Below are 17,405 nucleotides of genomic sequence, written 5' to 3'. Positions count from 1 at the left end.
GACCACAAGAGGGAGCCTGAACACAGAGTTCACAACACCTAACCCTAACTATAACCCTAACCACAAGCCTAATCTTAACCCTATTTCCAACCCTAGCCGTAATTCCAACCCTAACTCTAATTCCAACCCTAACCCTAAGGCTATGTGCCCACGTTGTGGATTCGTGAGATTTTTCTGCACCATTTTTGAAAAATCCGCAGGTAAATGGCACTGCGTTTTACCTGCGGATTTCCAGTGTTTTTTGTGTGGATTTTACCTGCGGATTCCTATTGAAGAACAGGTGTAAAACGCTGTGGAATCCGCACAAAGAATTGACATGCTGCGGAAAATACAACGCAGCGTTTCCACGTTGTATTTTCCGCATCATGGGCACAGCGGATTTGGTTTTTCATAGGCTTACATGGTACTGTAAACCTGATGGAAAACTGCTACGAATCCGCAGCGGCCAATCCGCTGCGGATCCGCAGCCAAATCCGCACCGTGTGCACATAGCCTAATTCTAAACCTAACCCTAGTTTTAACCCTAATTCTAACCCTAACCCTAGCCCTAACCCTAGTTCTAACCCTAACCCTAATTCTAACCCCAACACTAGTGGAAAAATAAAAGTAAATATATTTTCTTTATTTTATTATTGTCCCTACCTATGGGGGTGATAAAGGGGGGGTTCATTTACTTTTTTTTATTTTGATCACTGTGATAGGTTTTATCACAGTGATCAAAATGTACCTGGAATGAATCTGCCGGGTGGCAGATTCGGCGGTTGCATTGCACCCGCCATTTTGGAAGTTGGCGCCGCCCATGGAGAAGACGGACGGACACAGGGAGGCTCGGTAAGTATGAGGGGGGGAGATCGGAGAACGGGGGGGATCGTAGCACGGGGGTGGGATCGTAGCATGGGGGGAGCGGACAGGAGGACGGGGAGCGGACAGGAGGACGGGGGAGCGGACAGGACGACAGAGAGGAGCGGCGGACAGGACGACAGAGGGGAGCGGAGCACAGGATGGAGGACTGGGGAGGAGATCGGTGGCGGTGGGGCAGATCAGGGTTTCCAGCCATGGCCGATGATATTGCAGCATCGGCCATGGCTGGATTGTTATATTTGACCAGTTTTCATAGGTGAAATATTACAAATCGCACTGATTGCTGTTTCACTTTCTACAGCCAATCAGAGTGATCGTAGGCACGGGGGGGTGAAGCCACCCCCCCTGGGCTGAAGTACCACTCCCCCTGTCCCTGCAGATTGGTTAAAATTGGAGTTAACACTTTGACCCGATCTGCAGGAACGCGATCCCTCCATGACGCCACATAGGCGTCACAGGTCGGATTGGCACCGACTCTCATGAGGCCTACATGGCGTCACAGGTCGGGAAGGGGTTAATAGTTAGTGTAGGTCACAACTGTTCAGTCCACAACTCTTGAGAAACCAATAGTCCTTTTTAGGGCTAATTCGGGGGTCCAGAGATTGCAGCGCTAGGTAGGCAGAGGAGTCTATGTGCTCATATCCACATCAGTGCAAGGCCTGCAGGCACTGTATGTGAGTACATAGCTCTCACGGCATACCTCCAAAAGCTCCATTACTGTCTGCTGCTGCTGCTTATTTACTATATACCAAGCAGCAGTTTTCTGTGGCATTTTTTCACCTTATACCTGCTCCTTTCATTCTAAAGCAATCCATAGCCCCCTTATTTCAACATTTGTTTGCTTGGTCAAGCTGCAGACTACAGCCAGGTTATTGTAATCGAAGAGTGTGCAAATCTACAATTTTTTTTTATCCCAGGCATCAGATGTGAGTGCGCCAAAAAATCTTTTTTTTGTGTGTCATAACTTGATGACACAATTTAGTTGTGCACAAAAAATCAAGGCCACATTTAGATCAGTCTGTTATGTCAGGCTGAGGCCTGGTGTATCTGTGGGGGAAAAATTTGCAGGCATACGTGGCATAGTTCTGTGTGCTAGCCTTGTTCTACTCTTTTTTTTTTCTTTTTTCTTAAATTCCCCAAAAACTAAAAAAATATTTTATACAGTCAGTTATGTCAGGCTGAGGCCTGATGTATCTGTGGTGGAAAAATCGTACTCATTTTTTATTTTTTCCAAATTTCACATACAACAAAAAAAAATAATTATACTGTCTCTTATCTGTGGCTGGGGCCGGGTGTATCTGTGGAGGAAAAATTGTACCTTCGCAGGCATAAGTTGCATAGTTCTGTCTGCTAGCCTTGTTCTACTCTGTTATCTGTGGCTGCGGCCTGTTGTATCCGTGGTGGAAAAATCGTAGCTTTGCAGGCATACTGATCACATATAATTTTGCTCCAAATAAATACATTTGTGTTGAGCTTTTTAAATAGTTCAGTAGTCCATTTAAAATAAGCAAGGCAAGGGGAAGTGGATGTGATGCTGATGGTGCATGCAGAGGACAAGGTCGTGGCCAAGCTGAAAGTGGGCCTCAACAAAGGCCCACATCTTCGCGCTCGACCTTCCTGTCCCAGCTTCTAGGGGACCACAGCACACCACTATTGAAGCCAGAGCAGTGTGAAACGGTTGTTGGTTGGATAGCGGATAATGCTTCCAGTTACTTAGCCACCACCACGACCACCATGTCTTCCACACGGTCAAGTAGCCGTGAGTGTGGAACGGATATTCCTCACCCTGATCCTCCTTCATCGCACCATGCTGAGTGCCCTGAGACAACTGATCCCACACTTGGACACACCGAAGAGCTGTTCCGTTTTCCCATTCAAGATTCTGGACTCTTGGCCGGTCAACTTGTAGTGGGGCCAGATGAGATCGCATGTAGCGATGCCCAAAGCTTTGATCAGCCACGGTCACACGAAGGAGATGGTGGGAAAGTGTCCCAAGAGGTGGATGATGATGAGACACAATTGCCAGAAAGTCAGGAGGAGGAGCAGGGTGCGGATGTGGAAGACGAGGTGGTGGATGACATAGTGACTGACCCAACCTGGCAGAAGGACATGCAGAGCGAGGACAGCAGCACACATAGGGAAGGAGGCATATCACCCCAACAGGCAGGAAGAAAGCAGTGTGGTGGCCGCAGACAGAAGGCGTGCATCCGTTCCCCGTAACACCAACATGAGGGAAGTTGCCATTCCAACTGTTAGATCTTCCTGAGTCTGGTTATTTTTTAAAGACTCTGCCGATAACACCAAACAGGCTATATGCAGTACCTGCCATGCCCGCATCAGCAGGGGTAGCAAAACTACCAGCCTGACCACCACCAGCATGATCAGGCACATGGCAGCAAAGCACCCGACTTTGTGGGCCGAACCCCAGGCTCCAGTAACACTGTCTGCAGGTGACACCACTGCTTCTTCCACTGTTTTGCGTAGAAGCCAATCCCTAGTCCACTGTGCATGTGAAGATGCCTCTAGCCCTGCACGAGTTGTTGCCCAGTCAAGTAGCACCATCATCAAGCCCGTCCACGTCCTTGTCCCAGCATAGCCTTCAGTTGTCTATACCCCAGTCATTGGAACGCAAGCGGAAATACCCAGCCAATGCCCCGCAGGCCACAGTACTAAATTCTAACATTTCTCTTCTGCTTGCGCTCGAAATGTTGCCTTTTAGGCTCGTTGAGATGGAAGCTTTCCACAACCTGATGGCGGCGGCCGTCCCAAAGTACTCGGTCCTCAGTCGCCACTATTTCTCCCGGTGTGCCGTACCGGCATTACACCAGCATGTGTCTCACAACATTACCCGTGCCCTCAACAATGCTGTTACTGGGAAAGTCCACCTAACCACGGACATGTGGACAAGTGCTTGTGGGCAGGAACGGTACTCACTGACAGCACACTGGGTTAATGCAGCGCCCCAGAGTCCTGGTCATTGCAGTACTGTGGCTCCGCCACTAAGGGGAGCCATGGTACGTCTGATGGCACTGAAGGAGTTCATCTGACCAGGTATCACAGACACCAATACATTTCACAGCCGGGCCTCCAGGGGGAGCTAAGGGTTCTATTCATTAGGCCACTCCTCACATACTGGTAAAACTGGGGGTCAGGCAGGAAGTTAGGGAGAAAGCTGACTGGGTTGGAACCAGGCAACACCTTGTGGCAGAGGGTGTTGTAGGGGAAGATTCGGTAGGGTCCCTGTCAGGGATGGGATCCTGACAGAGGCCTGGCTACAGGAAAGAACGTAACGGGACCGTGCCTGCTCAGCATAGCGGCGGTGCCCAAGGAAGGATTGGAAGCGAGATAGATTGGGCTGAGTGAGAAACGAGATCAAAGCAACAAGGAGAATACCAGTAGGAGTCGTGCTGTAAGACCGAGGCAACATCCTACTGAGGCGCAAACCACCGGTGGCCGGAACGCCGAGGAAGTATTTCTATATACAGCTTCAGGCAATACTTCAAACCTACGGCAGGACAGTCAGTCTCAGGCGGGCTGTCTCACCTAAATCACCTATGCAGTCTTGGGGGGCAACTTGTGGAGAGGGGCGACTCTAGGGTCCCGGAAGAGCTCCGAGCCTACCCGTCAAACGGGTGCCGTCCTAACCGTAACATCAGGGAGGGACGGAGGATTAGTAGAACATCATCTAATCGTGTTGTGAGGGAACTTAAGAAACAGACACAACAGTTGTGGGGACTTTCCGTAAGCACAGCAGGGAAGGACCGCAACACATAGCGCTAGCAGGAAGGCACAGATTTCCACCTGCAAAGAGAACTCTGGAGGTGCCATTGGACCGGCCGGACTTGCGCAGCCTGGTTATCCGGGATCCGGACTGAGGACCCAGAGACCTTCAGTAAAGAGGTAAAGAGACTGCAACCTGGTGTCCTCATTATTTACTGCGACCGGCACTCCACAACTACATCATCATTCACCACCACCCTTTCACTGGACGTCCCCCACTGACCGGCAGGGCCACGGACCGGGCCTAGCCACCGTGACAACCCCAGAACAGAGACTCAGAGGCCCGGTACCAGGTACTCCTCGGCCCTGCGGCGGTGGGGGCGCTCCATTTTTGGCGTCACGAACAGGATTCTACTTAAGCCTGAAGAATCAGGTCATGTGTGCCTTGGAACTGTGATTTATTGTGCTTGGACTGTACTTTATTGCAAGGATTGTGCTGTGCCATTTACCGCCAAAATCCGCCGCCATTACAGCGCTGAGGAGAGCGCAGGAGAAGAAGGAGGGCGTGGAGTAAGCGTAGACAAGCTGGAAAGCGCGAAAGACAATGACCGCCCAGTCTAAATATTTCTGTGTCCTGAGGACGTGTCCGTCAACAGCCGAGGTCCGCCTCCTGATGTTGTTTGGAGGGTGGAGACCATGGAGACGGGGCCGCCCACGAAAGAGACCGCGGGAAGAGGACACTGGAGAAGAAGCGAAAATGGCGACGCCGGGAGCACCGCATGAGAATGACCAGACTCGGCGAGAGGCTGTACAGCCCGATGCAACCCAGGATACGCCATCACTGCGGGAGCTGATCCTTGCGGAGCCAACGATGGGCCGACCGCCCCGGCCGCCGTCCGAGGAGTGCGTGGCCGGAGCCGAGGCCCGGCGGATGACCTACCGCTTGGAAGCCGATGCCCGTGTGATCGCTCGGCTGGGCCAGCCTACGGAGGTCCGCCTGTCCCCAGTGTCCCCTGCTTCATCCATGCCGCGGCAGAGTGTGAGCTGCGCGCATCGGGCCTGAGGATCCTGCCGGAGGCCGAACATCTGCGGCGCCTCATGGCAGCCTGGCGGAACAGACCTCAGCCTGCAGCCCAGGTTGATCTAACCAGTGTGGAAGAAACCCCACCGTCCCACTGGGGTGTGGTGGTCTCCTTTAACTCCCGACACGGAAAGGGAGTTATCCAAGAGATCGGGGAGCCACTGCAGGTCCGCGTTGACCGTGAAGAAGTCAAGCCCTGTGGAGGAAGGTATGACGCCGACCTGGAGCCTGGCGATGCCGTGACCTACACCCGGTGGGGGAGGGAAGCGGGTGGAATAGGCTGGACAGCTCGGGGTGTTCAGCGGTGCGTCGCCCTGCAGGCTGCTACTGGAACGCCGGAGGATGAGCCTTCTGTGGAGAAGGTGCCGGAGCCCGTCCCCGCGGAACCTCAGGAGGTCCGGGTCCACCGCGTGCCTCTGGGTCGCGCTCGCCCACAAGCTAGGAGGGCATCCCGGCGAGGGATCCTGTCACTGCTGGAGCCAGGACCGGCCCTTGCTGTACCAACGCGGCCCGTTGGCCGGGTGAGGCCTGGAAGGAGACCACCCCCTACACTACCAGAAAACTAAGTAAGCAAAAAAGCTTTACCAATGTAAATAGTTACTGTTCTACTGTTTTGCTGCTAAACCCGTCCAGGGTTAACTCTTAAAGGGGATCGCTTTGTTGACCCGGGATCCCTATTGTTTCTTATTTTTGTTTATTTTCTATGTTCTTTCCTCATTATCAAGAACTGCCGCAATCATGAACAGTGCATGATACAAACTTTTTGTAAATAGTTTGCACCTTCCTAAAGGTGCACCCTACTGGTTTTACTTAGAGAGAGACTCTTTGCGAAGATACCGCACCGGAGCCTTTGCTGAGTATGGACTGGTAGCTTGAGAAGATGCTCTACCTCCTAAAGACTTGGTCCCCTCTTAAAGGGGATGTTCACCTGTGTACTTACGAGTAATACTGCCTTAAAACAGTAAAGTGCTAATGATGTCTTAAAAGAGAAAGTTAATGATGCTGCTGATATGTACAAGATATATGCAACTAACTCGTTGAAAGAAAGAAGTGTTTAATAATGTGTTCTGAGATAAAGTAATTATTGGAAAGGTGCAGTAGACCCGTAGGGGTAGACCTGAAGTCCTGCATAAGTGAAGGTTAGAAGAAAGATGCAGCAGACCCGTAGGGGTAGACATAGTGTCCTGCATACATGTTAGTAAGAAAAGTAATGATGGAAGTTTAATGTTTGATAATGTTGATCGAAAAATGAGGACAGAAAGTGAACCCGTAGGGGTTAGTGGCGAGTCCTCCTTAGAGCCATATAGAGATGGCTCAGTGATTTCAAACTGAAAGTAATGTTATGTTCTATACTGTGTATAGTAGTTGAAAAGGCAGAAGGCCCGGGCTGAAAGGGGCGGTCCTGTACAGAAAGGAGAGGCAGAAGGTCTGGTGCCGTTAGGACAGGCGGTCCTGCAGACTTAAAGAAGGAGAGTGAAGTTAATTGCCTTATAATGTGATTATAAGAGGGTCTTTAGCGGATTCAGAGTGTACGTCCTTAAAGGCAATGTTAAATTATTGTTCAACAATTTTGCACTAAGTAGAATACCCGGTTGGGTAACAGGAGTTGTTTATAGCCTGTAATTTATAATATTTAACCATGTTTGTAACGTTCAAGTGTCCTCACCTCCCATAAAGGGAAGCTCTGTTCAAATATGCTTATTGTTATTGCACTCAACAAAAATTGTATGTCTTTTTGCTAACCTGTATTGTTGTTTTCTTCCCAGTCCAGGAGTACTGGATTTAACCGGGGGGGAGTGCAGCGCCCCAGAGTCCTGGTCATTGCAGTACTGTGGCTCCGCCACTAAGGGGAGCCATGGTACGTCTGATGGCACTGAAGGAGTTCATCTGACCAGGTATCACAGACACCAATACATTTCACAGCCGGGCCTCCAGGGGGAGCTAAGGGTTCTATTCATTAGGCCACTCCTCACATACTGGTAAAACTGGGGGTCAGGCAGGAAGTTAGGGAGAAAGCTGACTGGGTTGGAACCAGGCAACACCTTGTGGCAGAGGGTGTTGTAGGGGAAGATTCGGTAGGGTCCCTGTCAGGGGTGGGATCCTGACAGAGGCCTGGCTACAGGAAAGAACGTAACGGGACCGTGCCTGCTCAGCATAGCGGCGGTGCCCAAGGAAGGATTGGAAGCGAGATAGATTGTGCTGAGTGAGAAACGAGATCAAAGCAACAAGGAGAATACCAGTAGGAGTCGTGCTGTAAGACCGAGGCAACATCCTACTGAGGCGCAAACCACCGGTGGCCGGAACGCCGAGGAAGTATTTCTATATACAGCTTCAGGCAATACTTCAAACCTACGGCAGGACAGTCAGTCTCAGGCGGGCTGTCTCACCTAAATTACCTATGCAGTCTTGGGGGGCAACTTGTGGAGAGGGGCGACTCTAGGGTCCCGGAAGAGCTCCGAGCCTACCCGTCAAACGGGTGCCGTCCTAACCGTAACATCAGGGAGGGACGGAGGATTAGTAGAACATCACCTAATCGTGTTGTGAGGGAACTTAAGAAACAGACACAACAGTTGTGGGGACTTTCCGTAAGCACAGCAGGGAAGGACCGCAACACATAGCGCTAGCAGGAAGGCACAGATTTCCACCTGCAAAGAGAACTCTGGAGGTGCCATTGGACCGGCCGGACTTGCGCAGCCTGGTTATCCGGGATCCGGACTGAGGACCCAGAGACCTTCAGTAAAGAGACTGCAACCTGGAGTCCTCATTATTTACTGCGACCGGCACTCCACAACTACATCATCATTCACCACCACCCTTTCACCGGACGTCCCCCACTGACCGGCAGGGCCACGGACCGGGCCTAGCCACCGTGACAACCCCAGAACAGAGACTCAGAGGCCCGGTACCGGGTATTCCTCGGCCCTGCGGCAGTGGGGGCGCTCCATTAACATACTGGAAGCCGGGACCCAGCCTGACCTTGGGATGGAACACATCCTTCCCACGCCGAGGATTGCGGGCCCTACGTCAATCAGGGTTGCCCCCACAGTCTACAGCTCCTGCACCTCCTCCTCTTCAGCCTCCATCTGAGATCAACACATCAGTCAGAAGCTGGGTGCACTGCAGCACTGCCTCAGCCAAGCGGCAACAGGCTGTGCTGAAGCTAATCTGCATAGGTGACAAATTGCACAATGTAGAAGAGTTGTGGACAGCGTTGAAAGAGCAGTCAGATATTTGGATGACACCGCTGAACCTACAGCTAGGCATGGTCGTGTGTGACAATGGCCGGAACCTGGTGGCGGCTCTGAGGCAAGGTGAGCTCACACACATACCTTGCCTGGCCCATGTGCTTAACCTCGTGGTTCAAAGTTTTCTGAAAAGCTACCCGGAGCTGCCGGATCTGCTAGTGAAAGTACGCCTTCTGTCTGCCCATTTTAAAAAGTCAGCTACAGCTTCAGCTGCCCTTGCCGTGCTTCAGCAGCGTTTGTAGCTTCCGGCTCACCTTCTGGTGTGTGATGTCCCCATGCGTTGGAACTCTACACTGCATATGTTGGAAAGGATTTGTGAGCAGAAGGGGGCAGTTGTTGACTATCAACATCAACATGGCCATCCATATTCAGTTCAGACTCCACACATAAGACCTCAGGAGTGGCCATTTGTGTCAGACGTACTGTATATACCATCCTACAAAACTTTGAGGATTGCACCAAGATGGTGAGTGGCGATGACGCCATAATTAGCGTCACCATCCCGCTTCTCAGAATTCTGAAAACCTCTCTGCTCACAATTAGGCTGTGTGCCCATGTTGCATTTTTTATGCGTTTCTGCCGTTTTTGCCGCAGCGGAAATGCTTAAAAAACGCTTAAAAAATGCATTCCCATGCAATCCTATGGGATTCTGCAGTTGCTGTGCCCATGCTGCGGATTGTCCCGCTGCGGAATCGCGCAGCATGTTCATTATTTCTGCAGAATTGCAGTGATTCCGCCGCCATAGGATTGCGTTGAAACGCTCACTTTACGCATGTGGCTATGCCCACCATGCGGAAAGTGAGCGCTTCATGTGCGGATGGTACCCAGGATCTGGAGGAGAGGAAACTCTCCTCCAGGGCCTGGATATGATATTCCTGTAAAAAAAAAAAAGAATTAAAATAAAAAATAGGGATATACTTACCTTCTGATGGCCCCCGAAGTCCTCACGGTTCTCAGCGGTGCACGCGGCGGCTTCCGTTCCCAGGGATGCATTGCACGAATCACCTGATATGACATCGCGGTCACGCAACCGTGACGTCACAAAGCTCCTTCGCGAAAAGCATTCCTGGGAACGGAATGTACCGGGAGCACCGCTGAGGAGATCTGGGGCCGTCGGAAGGTGAGAATAACCATATATTTTTTTTTTTAATTATTTTTAACATTCTTTTACTTTTTTTTAACTTTTACAAGTGTGAACAACCTGTCAATCACTTTTCAAAGCGCTGCTTCAAATCACTTGGAAAATCACAAGCATTCTGCTAGCTAAAAACGCTGCAACGTGGGCACATAGCCTTAAAGAGGATGCATTGCAGGCAGAGTATGAGGACATGGATCAATGAACCATACAGGGGGATTACACTCAGCCCAGCCTCATGTCTTCCCAATGTGGATTGGTAGGCAATGAGGAGGAGGAACAGGAGCTACTTTCATGCGCTATAGACGGTACTACAAGCACAGCTGTCATACCGTCTGTTCACCGGGGGTGGCCTGAGGACAGGGAGGAGGAGGATGAGGACAGCATGGTCAGTCGTCCTGTCGGTGAGGACACGGAAGTCTTGCCTGTTAGCAGTCTGGCACACATTGCTGACTTTATCTTGCGCTGCGTTTCACGTGACCCTCGCATTATAAAATTATTTGGTGACACATTACTGGTTGGTGACACTTCTAGACCCACGCTACAAGGGGAACTTTCAATCTCTTCTGCCAGAGGCAGAGAGGTGTACTAAAACGTTGTTCTACCAGAGGGCCCTTGTAGCGGAATTACTTAGAAAATTCCCATGTGAGAACACTGGCAGCAGACGTCAGAGTTTGTTGTACAACCAAGGAGTCCAAGCGAGAGAGACAGAAGTACAATCCAGCTCAGGCAGGGGATCAATGGCAAAGTTCTGGAACAGTCTTCTCAGAACCTCACATCGTGCCGGCACAGAGGCAAGGGGTGCTGTCACAAGAAGTGCAATGTTTGGGAAGATGCTGAGGGAGTACCTTGCAGATTGTACAAATGCCCTCCGTGATTCCTCTGTGCCTTTTAATTATTGGGTATCCAAGCTGGACACGTGGTATGAACTGGCTCTGAACGTCTTGGAGGTCCTGGCCTGCCCTGCTGCTAGCGTTGTCAGAGCGGGTTTTTAGGGTTTAAGGCTGACTCTTATAAAAATGAACAAGGGCTGGATTGGGCAAGACTTCTGTACACCACCAAGTGAAAACAGCTAAACATAACCTCTAATTCATTGTCTTTTTTGTGGAGGTGTATTGCCATGCACCTCTCCCCAACCACACATGGGTATCCGCGTCCTGATTTGGTCTGTTTGGTGTTATCCTCCTACTTATCCTCATCATACACAACCAGTACAACACCAGGGTGAAAGTATTGCGTGATGGAAAAGTCACTCAATTTTTGTGCAAGGGTGTTTTTCTGATGCCCATTATTAATTTGAAACCAAAATAAACTCCCCCAGGGGGAACTGTCATCAAAATGAGATGTACGTATATTTATCCCATTTATTCATATATTTTCCAGTTTTAATGTCTCTGGACTGTCCTTTTATGACCTAGTGTATACCTCTACACTATGAAAATATTGAAATACTATTAGATTTAATTTTTTTTATATCCCTGTCTCTGAGCTGTTGCTAGGGACAAACATATCTTGTTGGACACATACTGGCTTCAGATCTATGAACCTGTGTTCTCCCCTCCCTTTTGTTATTTACTTTCATCGGTGGAGTTACATCCTTTATTTGTTTGATTTCAGTATGGTTTATCTTTATATCGCCTCATTCTCCACCACTAGATCACCAGGCTTAAGGTCTGAGTCTGACGCTGGACTCGTACGGGAGGATGGAGGTGGAAAACCCGATGCAGATGGCGAGTCAGTGGGCTCTGACTTCGGTGGTGTCGCTCGGGTTGTAATAATTGCGTCCTATCTGCTTCATATCCATTATCTTCAGGAGTCTTTGGAAAATGATGTTATAGAAATGGAGGCAGGTGGACGAAGTCGGTGGAAGCTTGTTGGTCAGGCTGATTGTTATCCGCACGTTCTCTCCATTTTGAGTTTGTCTGAACACCTCGATGACCTTATTCAGTCTTTTTGGTAAAAACAACAAGGTTCCATCAAACGCCCGCGCCTTCCCGATGGTTTCTTCATGCTGGTACAGGAGGCCATACCTCAAACGCTTGGACTTCATGGCAGGGTTGAACTCAACATGATACTGGTACAGGGCCCACTGTGTTCGGGACACCAGCATGATGTGGTTGGTTACAAGAGCAATCTTGGTTCCAGAGGTGCCAGCTTTAGATTTTTGGACGTGTTCGATAGTCTGCTGGGTGTTCATCCCGATGTCATGGAAGTCAAGCCTATGGCCGCCCCGTTCCCTGAAAGACACTTCTGCAAGTCCGGCTGACACCTGCAAAACCTCAGGCGATGGTCTCTCTGCTACCGCTGCCGGCAGACCTCTCTGGTGCCCTCTTCCAACGAGCAAAGGCTCAGGCGCTGGCTGCTAAGGTCTGAGTGCCGGGTCCTTGGGGCTGCTGTACCTGTCCAGGTGGTCTTTGTGAGGCCAGGTCCTGCACACGAGCTGGGCCGCGGGCCTGGGATCTTGCTCATCTTTTACTTTGTCCACAAACCACGCACTAGTGTGTATTGTGCCTAGTTTTTAATGAGGCCTTCATCAATGTTTCCTCCTTCTCCACCACTAGATCACCATAGTGAACATGTTGTATGCTACTACAGCCATTTAATTTTTGGGCAAGGGTGTCTATGATACCCATAATTTTTTAAAACTGTAATCCCCATGGGGAAATGTTTGTCAGCCCATGCACTTCGTGTATGGGCATTACAAGTCTAGGAGACACGCTCCTTTACATTGGGCCTAGTTTTTAAAGGGACACTGTCACCCCCTCCAGCCGTTATAAACTAAAAGAGTCACCTTGTGCAGCAGTAAAGCTGCATTCTACCAAGGTGGCTCTTTTAGTTTTTGTTGCTGTTATTCCCAAAATAAAGCGTTTTATAACTTCTCCAAAATACCTTTCTTTAGACCTGGAGGCAGGTCTGAACCCCCCTCTTTGAAGCGCCAAACTGCCGTCAGTCATATCTTCTGGGGCGCTGGTCGCCGCCCCCTCAGCGCTGTTTTCCTCGGAAATCCGGCGCCTACGCTGTGCTCTTCTGCCTTGGGCAGGAGCATTGGCCGTCTGACCTCACCTGCTGGTTTGCAGACTGCGCCTGTGCGGGCAGTGCGGCCACCCAGCTACTGAATCCCCGCCCCGCAGTGTGTTATGCATTATGCACAGTGCGGGGCTGGAAGGCGGGGGACCTGGGGGAGCATCTGACAAGCGCAGTGCGCATGCCCAGGAATCCCAGCCCCGCACTGTGCATAATGCATAACACACTGCAGGGCGGGGATTCAGTAGCTGGGTGGCCGCACTGCCCACACAGGCGCAGTCTGCAACCCAGCAGGTGAGGTCAGACGGCCAATGCTCAATGCGCCTGCCCAAGGCAGAAGAGCACAGCGTAGGCGCCGGATTTCAGAGGAAAACAGCGCTGAGGGGGCGGCGACCAGCGCCCCAGAAGATATGACTGACGCCAGTTTGGCGGTTCAAAGAGGGGGGTTCAGACCTGCCTCCAGGTCTAAAGAAAGGTATTTTGGAGAAGTTATAAAACGCTTTATTTTGGGAATAACAGCAACAAAAACTAAAAGAGCCAACTTGGTAGAATGCAGCTTTACTGCTGCACAAGGTGGCTCTTTTAGTTTATAACGGCTGGAGGAGGTGACAGTGTCCCTTTAAAGGGAACCTGTCACCCCGTTTTTTGAAGATGAGCTAAAAATAGCGTTAAATAGGGGCAGAGCTGGGCGTTACATTAGTGTCTTTGTGTGCCTTTATTACCCACCTATGCTGCCGAAATACCTTTGTAAAGTCGCCGTTTTCTGCTGTCACTCACGCTGGTCTGGTCCTATGGGCGTGGTGACAGCGCTGTTTCTCCCCCAGAATCCTGCTCATCATTACGTTGGTGGCGTAGTGGTGTGCGCATGTCCAAAAGGCGAATCCACTGCCCAGGTGATGAAAAACAGCGCGATCTGCGCTATTCAGCCGTTTACCGGTGGGGGCGGCCATCTTTCCTGTGGTCGCGCGTGCGCAGATGGAGCGCTCTGCTGCTCGGGGCTTCAGGAAAATGGCCGCGGGAATCCGCACTTGCGCAGATGGAGATCGCGGCGGCCATTTTCCTGAAGCCCCGGGCAGCAGAGCGCTCCATCTGCGCACGCGCGGCCACAGAAAAGATGGCCGCGCCCACCGGTAAACGGCTGAATAGCGCAGATCGCGCTGTTTTTCATCACCTGGGCAGTGGATTCGCCTTTTGGACATGCGCACACCACTACGCCACCAACGTAATGATGAGCAGGATTCTGGGGGAGAAACAGCGCTGTCACCACGCCCATAGGACCAGACCAGCGTGACAGCAGAAAACGGCGACTTTACAAAGGTATTTCGGCAGCATAGGTGGGTAATAAAGGCACACAAAAACACTAATGTAACGCCCAGCTCTGCCCCTATTTAACGCTATTTCTAGCTCATCTTCAAAAAACGGGGTGACAGGTTCCCTTTAATAAGGCCTTCATCAATGTTTCCTCATTCTCCACCACTAGATCACCAGGTTTATCGTGTTCTGTGCTGATACACCAGTGCAATTTTTGGCAAAAGTGTCTATATGATGGCAGTTACCAAAAGAAATGTTACTCCCCCAGGAGAAAATAAAGGAGATGTACGTATCTTCTTCCCATTTATTATATTTTTCATTTCCATTTTTCATAGCTCTGGACAGTCCTCTAATGAGGTAGTGTATACCTCTACAATAGTGTTGAGCATTCCGATGCTGCAAGTATCGGGTATCGGCCGATACTTGCTGTATCGGAATTCCGATACCGGGATTCCGATACTCTTGTGGTATCGGGTATCGGGTATCGCAACAACATTAATGTTAAAATGTGTAAAAGAGAGAATTAAAATAAAAAATATCGCTATACTCACCTCTCCGACGCAGCCGGGACTTCAGCGAGGGAACCGGCAGCGTTGTTTGTTTAAAATTCGCGCTATTACTTGGTTACGTGAATTCCCGGCTTGTGATTGGTCAGGTCGGCCATGTTGCCGGGACGCGGACCAATCACAGCAAGCCGTGACGAAATTACGTCACGGCTTGCTGTGATTGGTCCGCGTCCCGGCAATATGGCCGCCCTGACCAATCACAAGCCGTGACGTCACGGGAGGCTGGACACGCGCCCATTTTAAAATGAGCGCGTCCAGCCTCCCGGCTTGTGATTGGTTGACCGCGGCGCAACCAATCACAAGCCGTGACGTCACGGGAGGCTGGACACGCGCCCATTTTAAAATGAGCGCGTCCAGCCTCCCGGCTTGTGATTGGTTGACCGCGGCGCAACCAATCACAAGCCGTGACGTCACGGGAGGCTGGACACGCGCCCATTTTAAAATGAGCGCGTCCAGCCTCCCGGCTTGTGATTGGTTGACCGCGGCGCAACCAATCACAAGCCGTGACGTCACGGGAGGCTGGACACGCGCCCATTTTAAAATGAGCGCGTGTCCAGCCTCCCGTGACGTCACGGCTTGTGATTGGTCAGGGCGGCCATATTGCCGGGACGCGGACCAATCACAGCAAGCCGTGACGTAATTTCGTCACGGCTTGCTGTGATTGGTCCGCGTCCCGGCAACATGGCCGACCTGACCAATCACAAGCCGGGAATTCACGTAACCAAGTAATAGCGCGAATTTTAAACAAACAACGCTGCCGGTTCCCTCGCTGAAGTCCCGGCTGCGTCGGAGAGGTGAGTATAGCGATATTTTTTATTTTAATTCTTTCTTTTACACATTTATATGGTTCCCAGGGCCTGAAGGAGAGTTTCCTCTCCTTCAGACCCTGGGAACCATCAGGAATACCGTCCGATACATGAGTCCCATTGACTTGTATTGGTATCGGGTATCGGTATCGGATTGGATCCGATATTTTGCCGGTATCGGCCGATACTTTCCGATACCGATACTTTCAAGTATCGGACGGTATCGCTCAACACTACTCTACAATGGAAAATTATTCAAAGACTTTTATATTATGTTTTTATTTATAGACCTGTCTCTGAGCTGTTGCTAGGGACAAACATATCTCGTTGGACACATTCTGGCTTCATATTTATGAGCCTGTGTTCGCCACTCCCTTTTATTTTCTTTCATAGGTGGAGTCATATTTTTATTTCTTTGATTTCAGTTTGATTTATCTTATGTCTCCTTTTTTTTTCTGCCACTAGATCACAAGGGTAACATGTTCTGTGCTGCTACAGCCAGTCCAATTTTTATCAAGGGTGTGTATGATGCCCAGAAAATATTTTTTATAAATTTACCCACAATGGGGGAATGTTGGTCAGCCCATGCACTCCATGTATGGGCATTACAAGTGTATGAGACCCGCTCCTTAACATTGGGCCTAGTTTTTAATGCCTTCCTCCACATATTATCATTCGCCACTAGAACACCATGGTGAACATGTTGTATGCTCCTACGGCCATTCAATTTTTGGGCAAGTGTGTCTATGATACCCAGAAATAATTTTTTAAAACTGTAACCCCCATGGGGAAATGTTTGTCAGCCCATGCACTTTGTGTATAGGCATTAGAAGTCTAGGAGACACGCTCCTTAACATTTGGCCTAGCTTTTAACCCCTTCCCGACCTATGACGCATACGCTGCGTCATGAAAGTCGGTGCCAATCCGACCTGTGACGCAGCGTATGCGTCATGGCGGAATCGCGTTCCTGCAGGTCGGGTGAAAGGGTTAACTGAAATTTCACCCGACCTGCAGATACAGGGGAACTTGTACTTTAGCCCAGGGGGGGTGGCTCAGCCCCCACTTGGCTACGATCGCCCTGGTGACCACTTTGTCACCACCCCCCAGATCTGATTGGAGCTAGCGTCCATGTGACGCTAGCTCTCCATTCAGATGTGTGGGGGGGCGGAGAAAACCATGGCTGCCTCGCTGTCCAGCTTCATGCCTTCCGTGGAAGCTGAACAGCGAGGTGCCTGCATACTGCCCTGCCACATACAGCGATCTCCGCCGCCGCTGCAGTCACCGCCACCGCTGCAGTGGCCGCCACCGCCAGGTGCTCCCCTCTGCTTCTCTTCCCCCCCCCTTGCGATTCCATGCCCCCGACCTTCGCTCCCTCCCCCCTGCACCCGGTGATCGCCCCCTCCCTCCTGCCCCAGAGATTACCCCCCCTGCTGCTGCCGGCTCCATTTCCACCTTCTGCTGCATCGCATCTGACAGCCCCCGCCCCAGTGATCCCCCCTGATCTCTCCTCTGATCGCCCCCCTGATCTCCCCCCTGCCCTGTGGATCACCCCCTGCCTCGCTGATGTCCTCCCCTGCCCCGCTGATGTCCCCCCTGCCCCGCAGATCTCCCTCCTGCCTTGTGGATCGCCCCCTGCCCCACGGATGTCCTCCCCTG

The sequence above is a fragment of the Ranitomeya variabilis genome, chromosome 2 (assembly GCF_051348905.1).
Source record: "Ranitomeya variabilis isolate aRanVar5 chromosome 2, aRanVar5.hap1, whole genome shotgun sequence".
In the NCBI taxonomy this organism is placed as follows: domain Eukaryota; kingdom Metazoa; phylum Chordata; class Amphibia; order Anura; family Dendrobatidae; genus Ranitomeya; species Ranitomeya variabilis.
The sequence above is the reverse complement of the archived record's forward strand: the minus strand, read 5'-3'. Positions refer to the sequence as shown.